Genomic DNA, 13400 nt, shown 5'->3' on the forward strand with positions numbered 1-13400 from the left:
ACTCAGAGACATGGCCAAGGTAAGAAAGGCTGAAAGACGACCACCACTGAACAAGACACACAAGCTGAAACGTCAAGACTGGGCCAAGAAATATCTCAAGACTGATTTTTCTAAGGTTTTATGGACTGATGAAATGAGAGTGAGTCTTGATGGGCCAGATGGATGGGCCCGTGGCTGGATTGGTAAAGGGCAGAGAGCTCCAGTCCGACTCAGACGCCAGCAAGGTGGAGGTGGAGTACTGGTTTGGGCTGGTATCATCAAAGATGAGCTTGTGGGGCCTTTTCGGGTTGAGGATGGAGTCAAGCTCGACTCCCAGTCCTACTGCCAGTTTCTGGAAGACACCTTCTTCAAGCAGTGGTACAGGAAGAAGTCTGCATCCTTCAAGAAAAACATGATTTTCATGCAGGACAATGCTCCATCACACGCGTCCAAGTACTCCACAGCGTGGCTGGCAAGAAAGGGTATAAAAGAAGAAAAACTAATGACATGGCCTCCTTGTTCACCTGATCTGAACCCCATTGAGAACCTGTGGTCCATCATCAAATGTGAGATTTACAAGGAGGGAAAACAGTACACCTCTCTGAACAGTGTCTGGGAGGCTGTGGTTGCTGCTGCACGCAATGTTGATGGTGAACAGATCAAAACACTGACAGAATCCATGGATGGCAGGCTTTTGAGTGTCCTTGCAAAGAAAGGTGGCTATATTGGTCGCTGATTTGTTTTTGTTTTGTTTTTGAATGTCAGAAATGTATATTTGTGAATGTGGAGATGTTATATTGGTTTCACTGGTAAAAATAAATAATTGAAATGGGTATATATTTGTTTTTTGTTAAGTTGCCTAATAATTATGCACAGTAATAGTCACCTGCACACACAGATATCCCCCTAAAATAGCTAAAACTAAAAACAAACTAAAAACTACTTCCAAAAACATTCAGCTTTGATATTAATGAGTTTTTTGGGTTCATTGAGAACATGGTTGTTGTTCAATAATAAAATTATTCCTCAAAAATACAACTTGCCTAATAATTCTGCACTCCCTGTATGTTGCTATTGACCAGTCTGCACAGAGCACTGACTTCGATCTCATTGACCGAGGTTCATGTCAGAAAACCATCGAATCTTGGGGAGCTTGAAAGATTCGTCCTAGAAGAATGGGCTGGGATTTCTCGGGACACGTGTGTAAGCTGAAAACTACAACAAACTGCAGGCTGATATCCAGCAAAAGGGTAGCCAGCTGACTTTAAGCATCTGGGGGCTAATCATTTTGCCCTGGTATTCTTTTTTTTTTTTTTTTTTTTTTTTTTGAGAAATTATTTTATTTTTGTGTGCAAAGTAAAATAATGTAAGCCTCCAAAATGAAACTAGGATGATAGGAAAAGCCCCTTGGTCTGTTAAACAGCACTTTGGAAATTTATTTTTAAAATTCATAGCAGATCTAATTATTCTTTCCTCATCTGTATTATTCTCATTAATTTTCATTAACATCACTATGATCTGGAACCGATTGTTTGATTGTTTAATTTTTTAATTTTTTAAGCTTGACAGAAAAGCCGACCACCACTCCCTGCTTCTTCTAGCATCTGCTTAGGTGTGGTTTTGGGACATGATGTAATGGGTAAATAGTATGATCACAGTCAAAGCATATCGGAAATAAATGCTTTCAAATTTCACTCAAGCACCCTGATGACAATCGGTTTTCCACTACAGCGTCTGAAAATGCTCTTATCTTACTGCAGTGTGCCGCACAGTGATAAGAGCATTACAGGTCGGAGCTTTCTTTCTCTTTGTTGGCATCGCTGTGGGGAATCTTTATGAGATCTCTGGAGCTCCTCCACAGCTTACCTCCCTACTGCTATTCCTCTGTGCTGTGGTTTGGAAAACAGCAGCAGACATGATGAGGCTGCAGCATGGTGAGCCAAATGGTAACACTGCCCACATCTATGAGAGGTGGGCCCATGAGGGGGATGGGTACAGAAGGAGGAGGTGTGATTGTGTCAGCATCTGTGAGTGCGCATTTATCTGCACAAATATTGAAAAGTCTTCATGCATGCTGGGGAGAGGCTTGCTGATATATAGAGAGAAAGTTAAAAAGAACTGTATTTTAGGGTTATTTTGGGTTACCGGAGTGCTGTTGGTGGGATTTTGAGGAAGCGGGTGTTCACACCAACATTTCTTTGATCTGGTGATGGCCTGAGGTGTGTGCAGGCTGCCATGAGCGGGGCGGGTGGAGCTGAGGGGTAAGCACATGGGGTTCAAGTGTGTGTGTGTGTCTGTGTGTTTGTCAAAATATAAAACTGAGGTTACACATGAAGACACCAAAGCACACAGCATTACGTCGCTTTAATGAGATTGTGTGTATGAGAGGTAGCTTAATTCATAAATCACACCTTTGTCTTATTCTCACCAACATCGCCTGACACAGGCCATCACATGTGAGGCCGAAGGTTGGCATCATGTGACGAGAATTATAAGAAAATGTTGTGATGCAAGTATCCGCATAAGAAAGAATAACGGTTTTTGCATGTGTGTGAAGCAGCATGATAATGTAGGATGAATGAAGTTTAATTATAAAGAAATGCAGTTTGATTTGAGGAAAAAAAGTCAAGCTTTAGAGCATTTATGGACTAAATGAGTGAAGTTTTCCTTTAATTTGTGTAGAAGTTATAAGGTAATTGGGAAAGCATTATTATATACAGTTTTTAAATAATCAGATATAATGACTCATTATTTTAAAGGTGAGAAAATGTCAGAGAAATTCAACAATTTTAAGTTAGAATAATTAAGTTTAATATTAAATTTATGGTACTTAATCTAATTTAATTATGTTAGGCCTTTGGGTTTATTGTATTCTGTGTGTATTTGTGTCATTTGTCATTCTATGATGTAAATAATCTATTTAACTATAATGAAATTCATTGTCATTGTTTTAGCTTTATTTTCCTGCTAATACAGTCATTTGCTTTGGTATAAATAAAATATTTTGAAAAACCCAAATACAAGAGAAATCCATCATTGATTTGCATACATGCATTATGATTATGGTTTGTGTATGATGTGCAGGTATGTATTCATTTTGATTTATGCACTGAATTCCCTACATAATTCCCTATAATTACTGCACATCATTCATGTTGAACTAAGTGTTTTGGTCATCTATGGCGTTATGGAAAAAGTATCTGCCTCCTTCCTTGATTTCTTAGTCTTCACATGCCTTACATGTTTCAGATCAGCAACCAAATTAGTAAATACAAACTGCAGTTTGTAAATGATGATTTAATTTATTAAGGGAGAAAGCTATCCAAACCTACCTGGTCCTTTGTAAAAAGGTAATTGCCCCCTTGTGACATCATGAATTAACTGTGTTAACCCCAGTTTTGGGGGGGGTTATGGAAAGCTGAGTTCACTTTCACTAGCACCGCCTGATTACTGGCAGAGAATCAAGAAATCACTAAAATAGAACTTAGACTAAAAGACTAAAAGATTTTGCACAGCATATCTAAAGAAGCCACTAAAGTCAACAAAGTATTTGACGTCTATCAGTCTGGAAAGGGTTACAAAAACATTTCTAAGGCTTTGGGTCTTCAGTGAACTATGGTTAGAGCTATTATTCATAAATGGAGAAAACTTGGAACAATGATGAACCTCCACAGGAGTGGCCAGCCTACTAAGATCACTCCAAGAGAGCATCAACGACTCATCCAGGAGGTCACAAAAGAACCCAGAGCAACATCTAAAGAACTGCAGACCTCACTTGCCTCACTTAAGCTCAGTTGTCAACAATAAGAACGAGACTGGGCAAAAATGGCATCTGTGAGAGTGTTCCAAGGTGAAAACCACTGACCAACAAAAACAAAGACGTGTTTCACATTTGCCAAAAAATGTCTTGATCATCCCCAAGACTTTTGGGAAAATATTGTTTGGACTTTTTGGAAGGTTTTGTAATTTATGGCACCATGAATTCTGCTCTCTATCATTAAATCGTGAAAGAGAATGTCTGCCCATCAGTTTATACCTGAAAACTCTTTAATGTAGCTGAAATAAAACTATCCTGCAAAGAAGACAAAATTCCTCGACAGCGATGTAAAAGTCTCATTGCCAGTCAATGCAAACACTTGATTGCAGTTGTTAGGTAGGTGTGAATAACTTTTTTCCCTTAATAAATATAATTATCCTTTAAAAACTGTATTTTTAATACTTCCTAAGAAATCAGGAAGGGGGAAAATACACAACCCTACATCCAAAATGCTCAACAAGTAATGTAATGTAATATGTGGGAGGCAACCGGAGCTAAGAGTGGAATTCCTTGTAAAACAAGGGTGATATCACACAGAGTACATGTGACATATCTGTGAATGCAGCAGAGAGTTGGTGGGCTGAGGGTGCAGCTAAGAGGGGGAAATGTCACTTCTCTCTCCTGGTTTTGGTCTGTCTCCACTTATAAAACTCCCATAAAACCAATAATGTTGTGCAGATGTAGACATTTTGCCCGTGAGCTAACAATATAGAGGGCGCAGTATGTCGAGAATGCCTTTGATCAAGGCTTTATGAAGGAGACGAGTGCTTTTGATGATTTTGCTGACATTTCCAGGGGACTTTAAAGACTTGAGTGAGGCTAATCAAACCAGTGTGCTTTCTCCCCTTTAGAGGTCAGGCAGTGTGGACGGGGTCAGCTTCTTAGGAGTTGGAAGTTTTTTTATATACATTGGAGTCCAAGTGCTATCTGAAAAAGTAAAGTGCATTTTGTAGTTTGTGTTTAGATGCATGTAGGTGATACCATCTCATTCTGCATACATGCTACAATACTTTGACATTTCTGCATTTGAACCCTTTAACCCAACATACCTCATGTACTTCGGCAATAATTTCCTGTTTTCCTTCTTCTTTAAAAAAACATTTCCGGTGTTTTTATCTAACTAGAGGTTTACTGTACAGCAGAATGCTAGATGCCAGTGGGTCATGCTGGGGGGTTTTGCCATTCGATTTTAGGCATAATACTGAAGTCTTGTTTTTAATTAAGGTATTGTCACAGTAACATGATGGTGCAGCAGCTGGCTGTCAGTTTTCATGTAGAACAGCATTTCTCTTGATATTGGAAGCTTTTGATGACGGCAGTTCTGCAAATAATGATAAAGTACCTGAGTTTAATGATAAACAGAAAACAGTTTTTGTGCATGATAGATAACAAAACTCCCTGAAAACATTCAGTTGTTCCAAAATGCTCTTCCCAGAGTACTGAGACCATATTTCTTCCGTGCTGACTTACTGTTAAATCCAGAATCGAATTTAAAATCTTCCCCTCACAGACAAGGTCTTGAATAATCAGCCTCATTTATTTTAAAGACCTCATAGCACAGTATCACAAGTAAACCACATTTACTTGTGGTTCTTTGGATATTTTAAAGTAGAACAGGAAGCAGAGCCTTCAGCTTTCGGGCCCCTCTTCATAGGAGCCAGCTCCCAATTTGGATTCAGGAGACAGACCTACTCTTTACTTTTAACCCTAGAACACTATCGCTATAAATAGTAACACAATCACTAATGCCGGGTGATTTTTACCCGATATAATAGAACCAATAAAAAGTAATCAAATATATCAAAATATGACAACACATGACAAATTAGAGTGGTCTTCTTTTACTTTCAACTGTGCCATGTCTAACAAAATGAAAAAAACCTCCTAAAACAAAATAATAATGACTCTGGAAAGCTGGTCTTTGGTCCACCCATTCCTGGGAAATTTGAGACTTCCCTGGTGAAGGCACAGGCTCCTCGACACGCAAACAGCTGCAGGAGAGAGAATTCATGTAAATGTATTTGCTCGGGTGTAAATCACCCGGCGATAGTGTTCTAGGGTTAAGATTAGGTTTAAAACTTTCCTATTTATAAAGTTAGGGCTGGATCCGGTGACCCTGAACGCTCGTTTAGTTAGGCTGCAAAAGACCTAGGCTGCTGGGAGCTTCCCATAATGCTTTGAGGCGTTTTTCTTCACATTTTTTTTAGTTTTTTGTTTGCATTTATATAGCTGTCTGCATTTAATCATTAGTTATTATCTTTGACTCTCTTCCACAGACTGTTTTTTCTCCTATCTCCCTCCCCTCACCCCCTACCATTCACAGCAAATGGCTCTGCTGCTGGTTTCTTCCTGTTAAACAGGAGTTTTTCCTTCCCACTGTCTCCAATGCTTCCACATAGGGGTTGTCTGATTGTTTTGGTCATCTCTCTATTATTGTAGGGTCTTGAGATGACGGTTGTTGTGATTTGGTGCTGTAGAAATAAACATGAATTGAACTGAATTTGATTGATAGACAATATCAGTCTGAAAGACACAACCAACTAACTGTGGAAATCACTGGCTTTCATTACCAGCAAGAAAACTCCTGCAAAATTCTTTTTGTGACGGTGATTTTTAAAATAAGCCATGAATTTTGGGATCAAATAATATAAAAAGCTTAAATCTTGGTATATTTAGCTGTCATCTCTTCTGTTGTTATGACCACATTTCACCTCACTGTCATATTAGTTTATCTGATTTGTTTTTTCTTGAGGTGGACTTCGATAAATCTTGGTCCTTTGTCTAAGCTTTACATTTCACATGTGCAAGTGCCATACATCTTCCTCACTCTACTGATTTCTGATGCCTGCTGAATACAAATGCTCTCATCTCTCTCTGTCTCGCACACACACACACCTGCAGGAGCAAACACGCCCATGCTGACATCTCCTACTGCTTCAGGCTCCTGATGTATCCACAGCCTTTTCTCATAAGGTGTCACCTCTCTCTTATCCATCTAGTCATTGTCTTTCTAATACAGATGAACCCCAAACTGTTAGATAGCACTGGTGTGGATAGAAAGAAGCAGGGGAATGGGCATTAATTAATTATACATGGATTCATTTTACATAATCTGCTGTCTGTATAGTTATGTAAATCTTTAAATTATCAAAGGAGACCTCTTGGATTTTCATTTCGGGTGGCATAGACAGTGAAATGTTCTCATTTTTGGGGTCCAGTTCATTGCAGTTCTTCCTACACTGTAATTAAAAGCGATTACACGGTCTGGCTCTTCACAATGTCACAAATTTTATTACCACCCTTGGAGCCTATCACGGTCTGTGCAGCATCTGTATTGGAAGGGATGGACCTAACCGATGCCTTTTCTGTTGTGGGTTCAATTTTAAAAATGTCCAGGCCATTAAATCAAACACGGGCTTTCACATAAATGTGAACTATCAGACCTGTTTCTGAAAAATTGTGACCTCCGGGGCACAGCCACATACACTTTAAAACAAGACAGAGTGCCCCCACTAATCTATAGACCCACAAATCACACGGTGCCACATTGTGCCACCTGAGAAATACACTTCCCTCCGATGCCTGGTACCTTTTATCTGTTAATGGAGCTGAGAGATGAGGCATCTAACTGAGATCTCCCACATGGTAGCACAAGCAATCATTTTGGAGCAGCTGCAGATGATGACAGCAGAAAGTGAACTGTTTAGCCCATTAAATGTGCCAGTTTTCTTCACAATCATTATATGATCAGAATATGATTTCTGTCTCCAAAGAGACAAAATAACATGTTGTCTGTTTTAAAATGTCAAATTCATTTTGGTGACTTAGCAGCTCATTGGGCCCTTTGCTGTGTTTCCAACTAACAAGTATGTTTACATCGTCTCATTTAACAAAGCATTATGTAAAAGATAAATTGATAACTTGCTAGGTAAGCTCATTAAAGTTTTATTCAAATAAAATTTAGGTGGTTAGGACCCAGCTACAACCTTTGGGGATGTAAAAACGAACCCAACATGAAAAAGTGCCAAAAACTGCAGTTCCTCCATTGGCCACATGAGGCTCTCTCCAAAAGCAGGTCAACCCCACAGACTCCCATGCTAAAATGCCCAACTTTAGCTTTGAAACTAGCATGTTTATACCCTGGTATACAAATGATTTGAGTAGAAAGTAGGCTAACAGGGCCATTCAAGAATTTTTTTTGAGTATTTTATTAGCCTATGTAGGACTAAGTAATTAAGTCTTTGTTTTGCATATTGATGCAACTTGCTAACCACGTTTGCTAGCATTAACTAAAAACTAATAATCCTCCTTTTCAAGTATGTCAAGTGTGTCTTTAAAAGAAATAAATAAATGAATAAAAAAATAATCCTGAGGACAAAAATGCCCAAAATACTCTTTCAAAATGTCAAAAGTTTTGGTCTCTATGTAGCTAAAAAGTGATGTTTGGGAACTAAAAATCCCATTTGTAATTTTCATAGCGATTTTGCTTTAAACATCATGGACTACAATGACATCATAGTATGCGTTCCCTCAAAAAACCCAACCTTGCTTTAACAAAAACAGGAAAGAACGACACTATCCACAATCCTACATTCAAGCAGCAATGATCGGTGGAGTTCGCTGTTACTGTGGAAATATTTAAACCTGAATATGACAAACTGCTAAGTAAGCAACAAATTTCAGAACCTATGAGAGCAGTGATTGCAATCAGGAATGGAGCACTGCATTGGTAACTAGACTATACATTAGTACACACACAACAAAATATATTCAAAACTGTAAATTTACTGCACCACAGCAATGAACAGGGAATTAAATTCAAGAAGGTTGGAAGTCTCTCATTGTGGAATCTGGGATTATGTAGTGCATTATAGGATAAGTAATTTCTTTACCATTAAAGCTAATTAACTACACAGTTTCCCTTTATTTTTCGCTGCCAATCAAATCTTTTTATGGCTTTGATTCACTTTGTAGCTGGTTGGCTCGGTTCAAGGTTTAAAAGTCTTTATGCAAGGACTTGGAAATAAAACACTTCTGGAAAGTAAAGTAGGAAAAAAAATGTTTACACTCCAGCATGAATTATACAAAGCAGCAAAAAAGATATTAAAGCCTGCTTTTGGTCAAGCTTCTTTGAATGAACTGAGTATTGCCATCTTGGAAAGGAGACGAAGGTTAACTCGTCGGAATACAGGAGAAAAATAAACAGCTTATAATAAATTTCACCTGAGTGTTAATTCTATCTAATCACCATCAAAGCAGGACATGAAATAAAACATTTACAGAGCAGCTTTTATTCATTTTTGCATTTCTTTGATGGACCTGCCAAAGACATGTCAGCTTCAGCCTCAACTGTCCTCCGTCTCCAAATAAGTGAAAAATTGTCATTCTAAATTGAGAAAGGTCCACATGTGGCGTCCGTGTGTTGAGCGTTTGCAGCCTGCGGTGTCAAAATTTAACAGGCAATCACATTTCTTCTTCACACCCGACTAACTGCGAGCTTTTGAAATGGTCAGAGGAGAGGCTGATAATTACACTCACTCTTCCTGGATCGGCTCGTAAGTGAGGGCGAACAGCTGGGGAGTCGAGATGTGAGGAAGGAAGAAGACAGAGCAGATGATGTGTTGTAGTCAGAGGATAGTTCTGATTTAGTGCAACAGTCTGATTTTCACAGGTTTGTAACACGGTGCTAAAAGAAAGTGGTGAAAAAAAAGAAAAAAGTAAACAGCAAAATTGCCATAACAGCTATGGTTGGACATGTTGCAAATAAATCAGTAATATTTAAAAGTAAAACTGAAAGTAAAGTGTCTGAAAGGGTCAGGTTAAAAAAGTTGCATCAATACTTTAGACAAGGTAGTGGTACATGATTATCTAAACCATTTAATACCAGGTTTGCTGTTTTAGTTCATATTTAGTGAGTTTAACACCGGGGTGAGGCATGGATGCGAGTTTTTATGGAAAAACAATGAATGACTGTGTTTTTAATGACTCAGACACTGACTGAATGAAACTGAATTATGCTAAAGTATAATGAAATCATTGGTGTATGAAAAGATCAGTCTCCTCTGAGGGTGTCTGGCCTAAGGCACCAAAGTGACCTGAAAACTGATTTGCTCACAGTTTGCAGTAAGTCCAGAAAATATGGTGAATGCTTTGAATTCTGAGTAGTTTTTTTTGTTTTTGTTTTTTAGTGATGACAGCATCCAACAGGATTATCGTGACTGCAGGGAGTCAGCACCTTGAAAACACAGAATATTAAAGTTTAGTGATGAACCCTGAAAACTAACACATATGGCATATTTTTAGACAAGGTTATTTATATATTTCTAGTTTGCAACATGAACTTTCTTGCTGACAGTTAGCTGAGAAAACTGGTACAATGCTCATGTCTGAGTGTTAATTACTGTTCGAACAATCATTAGCTTAGCGTCAAGAGTGGAAGCAGGAGTCACAGCCATCCTGGCTCTAGATACACATTTGATTTTAAACTTAACATTTGACACAAACTTCAATGTATGAACACAAAGCCAACAACACAAACTAAAGGTGAAAATTAGCTCAAGGATGGGAGATCATCATGTACAGGTAGAAATGGAGGCTGCAGTTACCTGATGAACATCAGGGTCTGGCTGCTGGGCTGGGGTCAGCATAGACTCAGCTTTAATATGACTCTGGGTCCTTGGCTAGCTTTGCACTAATGTCTATTCAGATGTTTGCAAAGTCAAAGTTGTGTTAGCAACATAATGCAGTTTGCGTTTCACCAAAGCGCTCTTATGCTTTCATGTAATGAAAATAAAAGTAATTTCTACATCTCCTTAGAATAATGTTAATAAAGTAAACTCCAATAAAGTAGGCTTTAGTATATTTAGGCTTGTTGCTACTTGCCATAAAATGAAAAAAAAAAATGACGTAATTAGCAACAGAGAGGAATTTGGACAATTACACATTTTGTAGTTTTTCCTCCAAAGACCCCTACAGTCGATTCCAACAATTCACACTTTAATCTCCTCTTGATTGTCTGATTTAAAATTTAGTGTAGTGCTGTACAGAGGCAAAACTACAAAAAGTAAATCATTGTTCAAGTATTTTTTTTAGCGAGCATATATGGCTTTGGTTAGATTCATTCTTGAACTCCCTGCACACGTGTGAGTATAATTTATTTGCCAAAAAGGGGGGGAAAAAGAGAACACACAATAAACACAAAAAAAGACCGGTGGTGTTATTTTTTCCAACTTCTCTTTCAATACTGCAATGATATCTGAAATGTCTGTGAATTCTTTAGGGCTCTATGTGTAGCACAAATGTGATGTAGTGATGCTATCGAATTCTTACTCTTTGAAAGTGGTTTTAAAGTATGTCTCCCAAATATTGAACAGAAAGTAAATAACTGAAATAAAGATATATGAGACGGTTAATAACACCATAATGAATGCAATTTGAGGACATGCATGTTAAACACTGACTGTCAGTCACACTTGCGTACCAACTGTAAAATTCCACGGTGATTCAGTATGCTTACATTGTGGGTCATATGTTGTCAGACCAATTAAACACCATTTGTCCTTTTCTCCATGGATAACACACAAACCATTTTCTTGGTCTGTTGCCCCCAATTTCTCCTACAAGGCTCTTCCATCACAGCTTGCTAATACCCATGCACTACTGCATTTAGGCAGAGCAGCGGGGGGGGGCGCGACTCATATCCCCGCCAGCTTCCCTTCTCCCGGGCAGGGTGATGATCTGTAAAGAGAGTCATTAAGACGTAATTTGTGACTGTGACGTGCACACACACACATTGCCTGAAGAATGCTATCCATCACCTGAAGCTCTATTCCACACTGTGGAAAAGGAATGATGTAGAGGCCTGCTGCTTCTCTCTCTGACCTTTGACCTCCATGATGTGTGCACCTGAACACAACCACACAAAAGTACACACTTCAAATTAAAACAGCGAATGGTCTCGTGCTGATAGGTAACATCCGATCCACAGAGGAGTTGGAGAACTCTGAGAACAGACAAAGGCTCTTACTCTTCTCTTGTGATACTTTACCCATAGTTGAAATGTTCTCTGGATTTTCGGGGCCTTGTTTTGTTTTGTTTTAAAGTAATTTTGCATTTTCTTGCAGCTGTTTTGAGTCTCTTTAAACAGGTTTTGTAGCATTTTGCTATCTTCTGTAGTCCATTTGTCACTTTTCTGTTTGTGCTATTTTGGTATCTCTGTAGTAATTTACTCCTTTAGGCTGTTTCTTTTGTTGTTGTTGTTATTTCTTTTGTATTTGATTTGTATGTTTTTATAGTTGTTTTGTGACCATTTGTATCTTTGTAGTTGTGGTATGCAGTGTTGGTCAAGTTACTTGAAAATAGTAATTAGTTACTAATTAATCCTCCAAGAAAGTAATCCTGTTACTGATTACTTATTTTCAAAAGCAATTATTTACTTTATTACTTAGTTACTTTTTAAAAACATGATACATGACCTGAATATGAAATAAAGGAATAGACCTTTAAGCCCAATTCTATTTTTTCTGCATAATCCATCATATAAAATTGAATCAAATGAAAAAGTCTCTTTTAAAACACTTGTTTTATTAGTTTGAATCTTTTAACTTTATGCACATTGCATTAAGCAAAATTAAATTATATGCAACAGTCTTTGACTGGAAGAAATTTGTTTCACATTTAAACCTATTTTCTGCATATTCCAGCATATAAAATAAAATAATGTTTTGTGTTTACACTCTTTCAAATACATGCAAGTAAAACACAGCAAAAAAGAAATAAAATCAAAGATTCGGCAGCACTGGGTCCTGTCACTTTTAAGTCTATTGTCACCTGTGTAGCAGGAGTGGGGCGGGTGGAGGTTTGCCCGGTGCCACAGCAGTCATGTCAGTGGGAGGATCTGGGGGTTTCTTTGTGAATTTCACATTCCCGTGGCAGCGTGCTCAGTGCTTGCTCAGATTTAAAGTTTAATTTTTCGCTGTAGAAGGAAGTTTTCTTCCCACGCAGAGTGTACAGCGGACACTAATGTTTTTGTCACTTTTTACAGAATCAAACTCAGTAATGTCAGTACGTCCACGCTTTAAACGCTGCATGGTCATACTCTCTCCCCCACTGTTGATCTGCACCAACAGTCATTGATCTGCACACGTCTGTTGCTGCCACGGACGTCGCACACTCGTACGTCATTGTCATGAGACACTCTCACAAACAAAATCACGACGGTTTAGTAACGCTGTAACACAGCGTGCTTACGGGAAAGTAACAGTAATCTAATTACTTTTTTTGCAATATTAATCCCTTACTTTACGATGAAATAAAGTAATCGGATTACAGTAACGGATTACTGTAACGTGTTACTGCCCACCTCTGGTGGTATGTGCTTGTAGTTCTTTTGTATACTTTGATTTTAGTTTTGTAGTCATTTTGTACCTCTTTGTTGTAATTTGTTTGTTTTGTAATTTGTAGGTTTTTGTTGTTGTTTTATTACCTTTCCCCCCTTTTTAGACACTTTCAGTTGTTTTTTTTTTCTTTTGCATAATTTCAAGTTTCATTTCGTATCAATTTGCAGTTGTTTGCAGTTGTCCTCTTGAAGTCATTTTGTGTGTTT

At 38.2% G+C, this 13400-nt stretch overlaps 1 long non-coding RNA gene across 1 annotated transcript; it reads right to left on the minus strand.

Moving 5' to 3' along the window:
* Positions 1-8429: 8429 nt before the first annotated feature.
* LOC112843948 (uncharacterized) lies at positions 8430-11705 on the minus strand. The gene is made up of 3 exons (XR_003216505.1): positions 11614-11705; positions 9912-11533; positions 8430-9482 (listed from the first exon to the last, which is right to left on the minus strand). It is a non-coding gene; the product is annotated as an uncharacterized LOC112843948 (long non-coding RNA).
* Positions 11706-13400: the final 1695 nt, after the last annotated feature.

This window comes from Oreochromis niloticus, linkage group LG23 (genome assembly GCF_001858045.2).
Source record: "Oreochromis niloticus isolate F11D_XX linkage group LG23, O_niloticus_UMD_NMBU, whole genome shotgun sequence".
Taxonomy (NCBI): Eukaryota; Metazoa; Chordata; class Actinopteri; order Cichliformes; family Cichlidae; genus Oreochromis; species Oreochromis niloticus.